The following is a 12,212-nucleotide window of genomic DNA, read 5'->3' as shown; positions in this document are numbered from 1 at the left end:
ACTCCTGAAGGACTGCCTTTCATGTGCATTTTGAATAACTAAATACTGTTTCTCTGTAAGCTCGAATTGACTGAAGTCTTCAGATAAAAGTGTTTTGCCTAACTTCTGAGGTAAGTATCTTGTATCAACCAAATATCATCCTCCAGGAAGAGATGCTATAGAAAAAGTTCTCACTATGGAGCCTCTCTACAGTATCTATATATAGTTTGGAAAGCCTTTTTGCATGTGAATAGTGCTATAGAATTGTGAAATATAATCATCATAATTAATGTGCTCTACTCTTGCTGCAGCTCTCAGTTCAAAAGATTATCTCCATTTGGATATTTCTGTATCCCACATAGCTTTCTATATTATTCCTTACTGCTGTGATAAATTTGTTTGACTTTGACTGTTTAGGACTGAGACTGAATGCTGCACTGCATTCTCTCGCCAAAAAATATTTAAAGGGATGTATGAAAAAGTTTTGATTCAAGAAAGCTAATATCAAATAAATAAATATATTGTATTTGCTGTTTGTGTACTGTTTCTTTATCTTTTCCAAAATCATTTTTTATAGGAAGTTTAGGGATCCTTATCCCTTTTCATAGACAGGGAAACTGAGTTAAAGGGAAGTGAATTTCTGAAGTTCTCTGGCATTGATAAGTTGGGAACTGAGTACAAAGAGGGTTTAGTTTTCAGAGCTTTTTAACTTGCAGCAGTTATTAAGCTCAATAGGACATTTTGGACGTACTAGGCACCTTGAATTCATGTGCTTTCACCACTGCTTATCTACCTTAATATGGAAGAGAACAGTGGTGCTGTTTAATTCTACTGAGCTGAAATTCATGGTATTAATACTTGATTCAGACCCAGCACTTGAACATATACTTATCACATTTATCTGTACTTATGTGCTGTGACTTAAGAGGGTACCTGCACTGAGAGTTTCATACCCAGGAAGCACCATGTAGATTATCCCGTCTAATATATTTCCCTGAGAAAGCAATGCGAGATATAGTCATATTTTCTTGAATTCATGTAAGAGTATAATCAGTCACCCACGCATAGGCAAAAAAACATCCACTTTTCAATTCCACTCCTAACTCATGTTCAAGAAGGGTCTTTTGGCAGAAGTTGTTGATCTTCATTGTAAATTCTCCCCTACAAAAGAGGGCTTTAAAACCAAGCTGTTAGTATTACTTCTTGCCAGCTACATTTACCTAGTTCAATTTAATACATTTTTTTCCTGCAGTGCTCTGCCCAAAACCACTCTGCCTTTCACCATTGATTGCTATGGCAACCAGAGAAACCGGGAAAATGATGTCAATAAATACATTCATGAAGAGGAATACCCAGGTTATCATTTGAGCCAGGTTCTCCCCAACAAAGTGTGCTTTACTGCTGAGGGGTAAGAGCACAAGATGAACAGCAGAAATATCCCTGCAGCTAGACTGTGATTGGAACTCAACTCTTGGAATTAAAAATCCCTAGGAATTAGAATGCTCCTGTTGGAATATTTTGTGGCCTGAATTAGCCAGGCCCCAGGAATTTCATTAGCTCAGAGCAAGCGTAAAGCTCATGAGATGGTAGAAGAAGAGACAGAGGCAGCCCTGGTAAGAAGCAGTCTCTCATCAAAGGGTTGGATACAGCAGGACCACAGTTAATGACAATAATCTCAAATGCATAAGATTTGGAAGATGCAGATCAAAAGTTCTAAATGAAAAGTGAAAAAAAAATCCACATTGAGTACCTTAATGTCTTGTCTGTTATGCTTTAATTCTTACATATCTTCTCACATGTGTTGACTTGCTCACTTATTTCTTATTTTATCCTATTAACTTTTAGACTTCAGACACTAGACAAAAAAAGATGGCTTCTTTTTTCTTATATTTTAATATTTTTGCATGAAATTAATACCCACTTATCCACAGATGAGGAAAAAGAAAACATTGCTTAAGAAATTTTTCCCCAATTAAGCAGAAAATCAAAGGGGTAGAAATGACACTTTTAGTGAAAACTTAAAAAAAAACCTCAAAATAAAGAAGAAACAAATAACCACTTGTGGCTAGTTTTGTTTAAAACATTCATTAATTATGTCAGTACAAAAGGTGCTAACACATTGAGACAAAGTTAGGATACATTGTCAATCAAAAAGATAAAGAAAGGAAGAGATGACCTCGTAGACTGCAGTGTCAGAATTGAAAAAATTAAATACTATCAAACATAAGGTTATGCTACCAGGGACTCATAAAAGCTTCTAGTGGCAGCTGGGAGCTTAATGTAGAGACAAGGTGACTAAGAGCTGGATGTACTTCTCAATCACACAATGACTATAAGTAATACAATCATGGGAAAGGCTAATTGGATCCAAAGATGGCTCAGAAAAATTAGTGTTAATTGAGACAGAAAAACATTATTTTATTAAGGAAATCTGGTAAAATCTTGTCAGGAATAGTGGTCATAGTTCAGAAAAGATTACACAAATTTGGAATAAACAAAGGGAAACCGTCTGGATAACTAAAGAAGTTAAAAATTTCAACTTAAAAATAAATGAACAAACAAACAAACAAATAAAAGCCAGCGGAGATTTACAGATTTTCAACTAAACAAAGTCTAAGCTCTGTTTGCAGGCATATTTGGATTGGATAGGAAGCACTGATGAGGAAGAAAAACTGAGCTGTGATAAAGGCTGTCATAGGCAGTAGACCATAAACTTAGCTCAGAATAAAAATAATGAGATTTTGTGGCTATTTGTGTGCTGAGATTCTGAAACAAATCTACAATAGAGTGGAAGGGGTAAAAAATCCTTTGTGATGCATTAATCCTCTATCAGATGCATTCAAGTACTTGACTACCTCTGGATTCAATGTCTTTTAAGCAGTCGTATACATTTAAATGAAGTTGTGTCCATTTGTGTAAAGGACAGATAAATTGCTTGCCTACGAAAGAAAGGGTTTGCAACTGGCCCAAGAGATATTTTGAAGTACTATCTTCCTAAGATATTTTGTCATACAAACTTATTGTGTGAAACTAAGCTGTGTATGTCCACACTGCAGCTGAGGATTCAGTGCAGATGTGAACACATACATCTACTTCTACTTTACAAATTAATTCACTGCAGTAGGTAACATTTGTAGATTGAAGTGGTTAGTGCAGAGTTTCCCTGTGTCTCTCATGCAGGGAGCCTGGGGAATCACTTTGTATTAAATAAAGTCCGATTACCTGTATCAAACATATAATGCATATATGATATTAAAGATTAGGGCAAGAAACTGTACCATAGATATCTTCTTTTATTTCAGGGGACTCCAGGAAGCACTACAGTTTTCAAAGCCATCTACACACAGGTGACGTTAACTTGTCATTGTCTATCTGGAAAAAATAGAAGCTAAAAGCAAAATTAAACAAATAAAAACCCCCAGGAGTTTCTGAACCAAATTGCTACATTTGGCACAGTGTAAGTCAGTAATAGTGGGCTTTTTACTGTATTTACAAGCAGCAGGCTTCATTACCAGGAGAGAGGGGAAGGAATCTTTCAAGGTTTCTGTGTCTTTCAACATGATACAGGACACTTCCCAAGAGCCTCCTTCTGTCAAAATCAGGTGTCTCCTGAGAAAATGAGAAGCAAATCAGTCAGATGAGCTACTTCTCATTTAATATTTATGAAATTTTCTTTGATGGTTGCTGAGTCAAGATAGGATCTGGAGTTACTGGAGAGGGGAGTTCTATCTGAATTACTTAGACGCTTCACCTGGCAGTATTGTTCTGTCCCTTTTCTGAGAGGAAGAGAGTCTGTTTGGTCTGGTTCCAGCCACATAGAAACAAACTGTATGACTCCTTACTCACGCTGCTGGGACCTAGTTCTGCTATGGCCACTCACTGCAACATTCCAAGCTCCCCTATCTCTGACCTAGCAACTACGGAAATCACAACTGTTTCAGTGATGACCACTAAAAATAGTATGAAGCCTGAAAATAATAAATGTAGGTATTCCATATTTATAAATATGAAATTCTTTCTGTATATAGATATATATCTGTTGGATACGGATTCAGGGGAGCACCACAAAGATGATCAGAGGGCTGGAGCACCTCCCATACGAGGACAGTCTGAGAGAGTTGGAGTTGTTCAGCCTAGAGAAGAGAAGGCTCTGAGGAGACCTTATAGCAAACTTCCAGTACTTTCAGAGGGCTATAAAAAAGCTGGGGAATGATTGTTTACAAAGATTTGTAGTGATAGGACTAGGGTCAACGGCTATAAACTAGAAGGGACAGATTTAGACTAGACATAAGGAGGAATGTCATCATGATGAAAGTGGTGAGGCACTGGCACAGGTTGCCCATGGAAGCTGTGGCTGCTCTGTGCTTGGAGGTGTTCAAGGCCGGGTTGGATGGGACCTTGGGCAGCCTGGTGTAGTGGAAGGTGTCCCATGGCAGGAGGATTGGAACTTCATGATCTTTAAAGTCCCTTCCAACCCAAAATGTCCTATGATTCTGTATGTATGTAGTTATATAGATACAGGTAATATATCAAAATAAAATTGGAAGTTTCAGACGTGAGACGTCACAGAAAAAAAGGATGACCTTAGGGTGTTGTGGTTATGCTATAAAAAAAAAGACAAAACCACAAAGAAATACAGTTTGTCCAGGGTCCCATATCTAGTGAGGGGCTGAACTGATAATAGAACCCATGTCCTGCAGCTCCTATCTTCCTTCTGTGCACATGGCTCCTCTTCCCCTCCTTTTTTCCCCTTTTTCTGACAACTTTTATTCAGAGCAAGGAAGAAAGATTTAAATCTACATTTAAGTTTTACAGAAGGAAATAAGGCCTTCTGAATAAACATAATTTAACTGCAATTTTCTTCCTTAGCTCTGAAGGCTCTTGCTGAAGACTCACATTTCCTCTCTCTATGTCATAGTATATATTAAATGTAGGAAATCAGTCTGAGATGTATTATTGGTTTAGGAGAATCCATGTACAATTACTTTTCAAAAATTACAACATACCTCAAACTGTAATAGCTGTGCCTCTTTATAGAAATAGAGGTTATAATCTAGCCATTAAAATTCCATAACCAACTGCTTCCAGCTATTCACATGCGTGAAACACTGCACAGCTTCCAATTTTTTTTTATTTTTTTTTTTTTTAAATTTGCCACTTTCAGGCTCCTGCAGAGAGTAATTTCCTTGGAAAGTGACTTCATCTAAATAATATTTAAGTATGCCACAAAGAATATCAACAAAGACACATTGTCCCACATTCTCAACATAATCAAATGTTCATTTATTAAACTGAAGAAAATCTGATCAACATGGAATGAGCTCTCAAAAGAAAGTAGAAGACAGAAATGAAGGGAAGCTCTAAAAGGGCACAGGTTTTAAAATACAGAATCAGGGTCAATTTGCATTGTTGCAGGCATTCCCAATTATTTGTGAGAATAGAACTGAACAAAAGGCTGTTGTGAGCACAGGATGATATATAGCACTTACGACTACGTAGACGATAACCAATAAGAAGATTACTGAACTGTATTTTTAGTATATTTAGAGAACAGCCCTGAAACGTGGTGTCCAGAGTGGTTATGGCTCTAATCTTTGTGGTATATAGGATCCTAATCCTAGCCAGGTGTTTTCCTGTGTCACACTATCTCATATATAACACTGTATTACATTATCCTCAGAGAGTATTTGAGTACTGTATATGATAAAAAGAGGAGCCTGAAATGTTTACAATTTAAATACATTGAAATTCTCAGTATTTTGCACAGAAAAGGTGGCAAGCATCCTCCTTATTTTGATAGACTTAAGAACATTCTTATTACTGCTAGCTTTTTCTGAGCTAAGAACATCATAGGAGAAAAGCATTCAAAAGTGAATTATCAGACATATGGACAACATTCATTTGAAACAAATTCTGGGCTTTATGTAAAGTTCCCATAAAATAGCAATAGGAGTCATGTTTGACCTTGGAATGGCTGTTTCAGAGCTAGAACAGCCAACCTAGCTGCTGTGTTAATCACACTCATTTTCTCCTGCACTTTATTTCAAACAGTGATCTGTGAACGACTGATGCCCATAAAACAGCAGAAGGTAACCCATGAAGTGACTGCAGGAATATATTTTAGATAAAATAAAAGCAAAGTGTATTAAACCCCCGCCAAGTACATGAATTCTGTAAAAATGACAGGAAATTTAAGAAAGGGAAAGATAAAACCTTTCAGCAATTATGTACAGTTTCTTTTCTTTATTATTTTCCTTTATTGAATGCCGCTGTGGTAACAACCTTATGAGATTATTCATTGCTCTTAAAAATATGTACAAGTTCATTTTATCAAGTTCAGTCATGAAGATTAGAGATGTACCTGTAAGCAGACTGCTTTCACCAAGAAAGGACAACTGTGTAAGGCCAGGTTACCACTATGACAACTTTTCTCCACTGTCTCTAACCCTGGAAGGAGCCCTGTGGATTGCAGAAGGCTCAGTTCCTGTAGGAATTCAGCATTGCAAATCCTCATCTCTCTGGAAAAAAACCAACTCTCTCAAGTATTACTCTCTAGAGGCATTACTTTCAAAAAAATTCACCAATACTTTAGGTTGTTGAGAAAAAAATTCAAAGCTTAATCTCCTTCTGCAACTCATTTTAATCACTATATGTTACAAGGAGGGGGGAGAATTCCATGATTGACCATGAATATTTTGAGATATCATATACGATATTATTTCCTGTAAATAAGCGTTTCTCTATCCCCCTCACCCCATGCAAATCAACTTTGCTGAAGATGCATTCATGTAATATTCATCTGGAATATGGGATGTAAAGTTAATTTTTACCCTATGTCACACAAGAGGCTTTCCATCCAAATCAGACCTACTGCAAGGATTATCTTGCACAGAGCAAATATGAATATCTACGTGTTACAAGTTCACTGATGCAATTTCTAAAACAGACAGTCTATCAACCCTAGTTATTATTCTAAAGAAGAGCAGGGCTTTCATGTATTCAAAAAACCTCCACAAATAAATAAACAAATCCTGGAAATTATACAGCAAAACCCTGTATATTCCTCTTTTAGCACTTTCATTAGCAGTTCTTTCTCAACTTAAGATATATCCAGGCTGTTTTCTAGTATTTCTTCTAGCACGATTTATTTTTGGTTTGTTTTTTTTTTTTGCAAGGTTTGAAAAACAGGATAATCTTGTAGTAAAGGTAGTGAATTAAAGCTTAACATATAAGAAATTCATTCCTAGTTCTGGTAAAGAATGCTTATATAAACTGCAAAAAGTCTCTCAATTCTTCTGTCCAGTTTGTCAAACATTTTAAGGTATTTGACTACCTCTGATTTCAGTGACAGTTAAGCAGTCATATATTAAGTTAATGTCTAAGTTAATGTACTTTGTCATGAGGTTTATGAAACTTTCTAGTCATGAATGTCTGAATGAGAACCTGGAAGACTGAATCTGTCTTAGATTATGTATTTGCACTAATCTTACTATAATAGGATTTCTAGCTGAAAGAGACTTCTAGGAAAGCACTTGTAGGAATGATGAATACCAATAATTTAAGGAACTTAATGAAAACTATCCATTTCAATGAGATATCACCATGTTAAAGAGAGAAATTAAATAGGGGAAACATTTACAAATTAGGACATTAAATACAATGCTGAGCTTTCCATAATGTAATATTTTGTAACAAGACTGTGATGGAAAGTTGCTGTGAAAAAATATTCATTTAAAACGGTAACCATTTTAGAAGAGGGAAAACATCATATTCATTGGCATCAGTCTATTAATAAAGTATTAAGAGAGTTTTCATATTTTAGTTCTGAAGATGAAAGCACATTATTTGAATTCTTCAGAAATGTTGAGGATCAAGAGAAGAGCAGTACTGAGACATAGCAAGAGGGGAAAACATGCAGCTGTAAGCAGACTGAGAATTATATCTAGCATGTGAAACCAACATGAAAAATTCTGTATTGAATTACCATCAGTAAAGATGTATCATTTATAACAAACCTTCGGTTAAACTAGATTTCAATCAGTTCAGAGAGAGTCTTACTTAAGGATAGTCTTGAAAGCAGATGCTTTATAAGTCTAAAGGTTAAGGTATTGGTGTGGGCTTAACTATAATAAATATTATCCAAGGGCAAACTGTAAGGTATGATCTTTGTATTTCTACCTGTTGGGTCGTTCAGTGGCTTTTGAAGTATAGGACATGAATATTTTAGTCCTGACTCAATCACTGACTTTATACATACCCTTACAATGTTACTGTGGGGTCTCCATGCACCATCTGAAACTAGACCTCAGAAAGACTGTTGCTTCTGGAAATTAGAATTAAAGCCAATCAGAAGTCTTCTAGAAAAAGAGATCTTGCTGTATAAGGATCTTTTATTAAAACAAAACCTTTCCACAGAAACTTAGCCAGGTCTTCTCACAAGCGTTTCTTAAGACAATGCCAATAAAGATGTGGAAATGAAACTACTTCCTAAATAATCTGAAGATGCAAGCAATATTCTAGGTGATGGGTGCCCCTTGTTGAAACCTTCAATTGTCCTGACTTGAGGCTGAAAAATGCAGTGAGGTGTTAGTTTTTCATGACACGGAACTGTTGTTTCCCAGCAAGCTATGGCACTGTCTTTCTGTTAAGATGAGACATGCTGTTTGCTAAAGAGCATGACAAGATTGAATAGCTTTTTGAAAAGTAGAAGTGGTAACTTATGAGACTGAGCACATGTATCTGTGACTCTCAGTTTACTTTTTCACAGAGAAAAATAGTTTATCCAATGAGAGAGATGTCAGATCAAATGCCAGGAGGAAAAACCCACATTAAGATTTTGGATCTCACCTTAACTCACAGAACAACTTTGGAACTGAGGCTGTGAATCACAGTTTTAGCCTCTGCTTTATAAAAATTTATTTGATAGTTTCTGTTAAAGAAACTATTGGGTTTTTTCTTTCACTTTTTATGAACCTCTTGTTTCATCACTTTTATGTAGTATTAAACAGCTCTCTTGGTGCATTTTGGAGATGGTCAAATTTAAGATATTTTTCCCCTTTTATTTATTTGCAGGCAATATTCATTTTTGCAAGCATTCTCTACAGTAATGTCACCACAAAATAAATTCACTGTACAAATCATTCATCTACAGATGGATGAAAGTCTTGATGAGGGTGAATAGTAAAAAGGACTTAGCTATACTATTAGCCAAATAGACAAATATTAATAGATAAATTACTAGCTGCATCTTTTCTCTTCTAAAAAAAATTAGTTCAATGAAACCTCTTTATAAAAGCTACGTGAACTATACCAACCATAAGAATGTAAATTAGTGACTGCAGCTGCATATAAAGTAGTAAATAATTTTCTTTGCTTTCTTCTCATTTCTTTTCTCTCCTTTTTATAACTGTTTCTCCCTGGAGATTTGAAGATTTTTAAAGCTATGGTATCCTCCAAAGCTACAGATCTTCTGATAATGTCTCATGTTTACTCTGGACAATTAAATTTCACCTATTTATATCTTTGTTCATCCCAAAAGGCATGTGAATAAGTTCCAGAAAAGCATTCAAACTTGATTTTTATTGTAGGAGCATCTACCATATCCATTTGTACTTTATCCAGTACTTAATCACCCCAGCCACTGCATAAGTATGATGTGAATATATTCATTGGGGGAGCTTGTAAGGCTGAGATTTAATAGCCAAAGAGGAATTCCAATGAGGAGTTTATAGAGCTCTTACACCTTCCTCCCCTCCCTCATATATGCATGCAGGCTTTAGAGTCAGTAATTTTAAATTCATCATGTCTTACATCTGTGCCCTTTTCACATGTCTCTTTTTTTCTTTCATGTTATTATGGGCACTGATATAGAGTTTAAAATACTTTTTTTTTTTCCTCAGATGTACAGAACATATTAAAAAAAAGCTTCTTTTACTCACAATGTTACTTTTAATGCTGTCATCTCTCATACTATTTGTCTTTTGAAGTATTTGTATGAATGCCTAATTTACACTGCATAATTTGCACATAAAAATAAAAATATCATCCTTAAATATACCAGTAATGTAAGTGATGTCAGATTCCAAACCATCATCATATGCCACTTCAGTGAATAAATAATTCACAGTGGAAAAAAGTATATATTTTTATTTATTCCCTAAATAACTAAAGTACTTCTTTGAAGTAATCTTCCCACAACCTGATTACAAAGAAGATTTATTTTAAGATTTAAGTATTTTCCCTAGTATTTCCAATCATATAAAAAACCCCTTCAATTTATGTTATTTTTCTAAGTAAACATATCTTAGCTAGAGTACAGACTTCACTTTTTTAACTGAGGAGAGATTTTTGGTCCATATTAATGCACCTCTGGTCCTGAAACTAATGAATACATGAAGCTGGGAAAATGGCTGGTCCTTCCTTTTCATTCTCTGCAGTCCTATTCTTCCCAACAATTATTAACTCTACTTTTATTGTGCTGATGCACAGGATACTCAAACATGAATCAGGATTAAAGAAACTGTAGTGGAACTGTGGGAATGTAGAACAAAAATAAGAGCCCTGTCTTAGAAAGTTTAGTAACCAGATACTCCATCCTACAACAAACAGAAAAGGCAGTGAAGTGAGGATGACCACATTGACTATGCCTACAAGGCTGATTCTATCTTTCATCAATCTATAAGGGTATAAAACCCCAGTGAAGTAAACATCAAACTTAATTAAACCTGCAATTCTTTGCCTACAGACTCTGAATTCCTGTCCCTCTGCAATTTTCCATCTTTGCTTTTTACTGTTGCCTTCTCTTGAAAGTTAAATCCTTTCTGTTTCCTAACACATGCTATTATTTATCACTGAAGTTTGCAGAATACGAGTGTAAGAATGGAAAGAGTACACTGGATGAAGTGTGCGCTGTCACAACACCGCCATCATAGAGTACTCCATAACCTGAATTAGCTTTTTCTTTAAAATAGATTATTTCCCTCTTCCCTCTCTCTCTTCTTACCTATTCCATTTCACAACTTCATTGATCTCATGACTACAAGCCTTCGTCTAATTTCCATCCTAGATTTATTCATAGCCAGTTAATTCCCATTTGTTCTTATGCCAACATTGTCCTTAAACACAGCTTCTCCTCCTCCTGTGTTTACCCCTATGATGTATTTATAGACAGCAATCTTATCTCTTCTCAGCCTTTGTTTGGCCAGACTGAACAACCTATGCTCTTCTAGTCTCTTCTTGTAATGAGACTACCCCCATGAATAGGGACTACAGAATTAGGGCCTAATTGAAAATGTGAGACAAAGAACAAATCAGATCCTGTGGAAAAGAAGTTGCTTAGAGACCACTTTTGAGTGACTATTGGCTTAGCTCTTTCACATGTTTTAAAGCAAATGAATGATTCTGCTCCTTAAGTATTTCAAATGATTAATTTGTCTAAAAACTGTGCAAAGGAGCATATTAGTGAACAGTCATCTTCAGTAGTCTACCTCCCAAATCCGATTTATTTTTAGAAACAGGTGATTTATATAGAAGAAAAAAAGAGAGAAGAGTGTTTGTAGAGACTTTGTCAGGACCCTGAGGGTTGAGCCTTCCCTGCTTTCTTGTTCCCTGGGAATAGCCCACCCTTGTTGCTCCCTGACAGAGGCACCCGTGCTTTTAGTATGGCTTTATGTGGAGTGAGGGGGGAATGCATGAGTATTTAGCAATAAATAAAAAATTCTGCCTCCATTCTGATCATAATAATGACTCCTGTCATTTATATTTAAATGCTCTAGAGGTTAAAAATGGAGCTAAGAAGTAAAAGAACTAGAACAAACATTCTTTTGTCTGTACCCTGGTCTCTCACAAAACAGAAAAAAAAGGAATTTCTCCTGTTTGAAATCTGTGAGTTGAGTTACAGAAGCCATGTTTGACTATTTTTTGTATACTTTTTTGCTATTCACTGGCAAAGCCTTATAGATAAAAGGTTACAAAGGCTAGCCTCTTTTTAGCTCTCACTGAATGCAGTTAACTGTAGGTGTAAATTGCTTGAAAGAAGAGAAAGTCAGGTTAAAGCAGGAACTAACAGTGTTGGTATAAGGTTCAGATTCACAGAACAAAGATGAGGTTTGAGTTGGTTTCACTAATGTCTTCAATCATTCTTTACATACACAGCTCCTGTAATTAAGTACTTTAAATACATACAACAGAGAAATAGTTATAGGGACAGAAACTGAGCTTTTCTCCTCTTAGCC

The sequence above is a fragment of the Cuculus canorus genome, chromosome 2 (genome assembly GCF_017976375.1).
Source record: "Cuculus canorus isolate bCucCan1 chromosome 2, bCucCan1.pri, whole genome shotgun sequence".
Lineage (NCBI taxonomy): Eukaryota > Metazoa > Chordata > Aves > Cuculiformes > Cuculidae > Cuculus > Cuculus canorus.
This window is presented reverse-complemented; position numbering follows the sequence as displayed.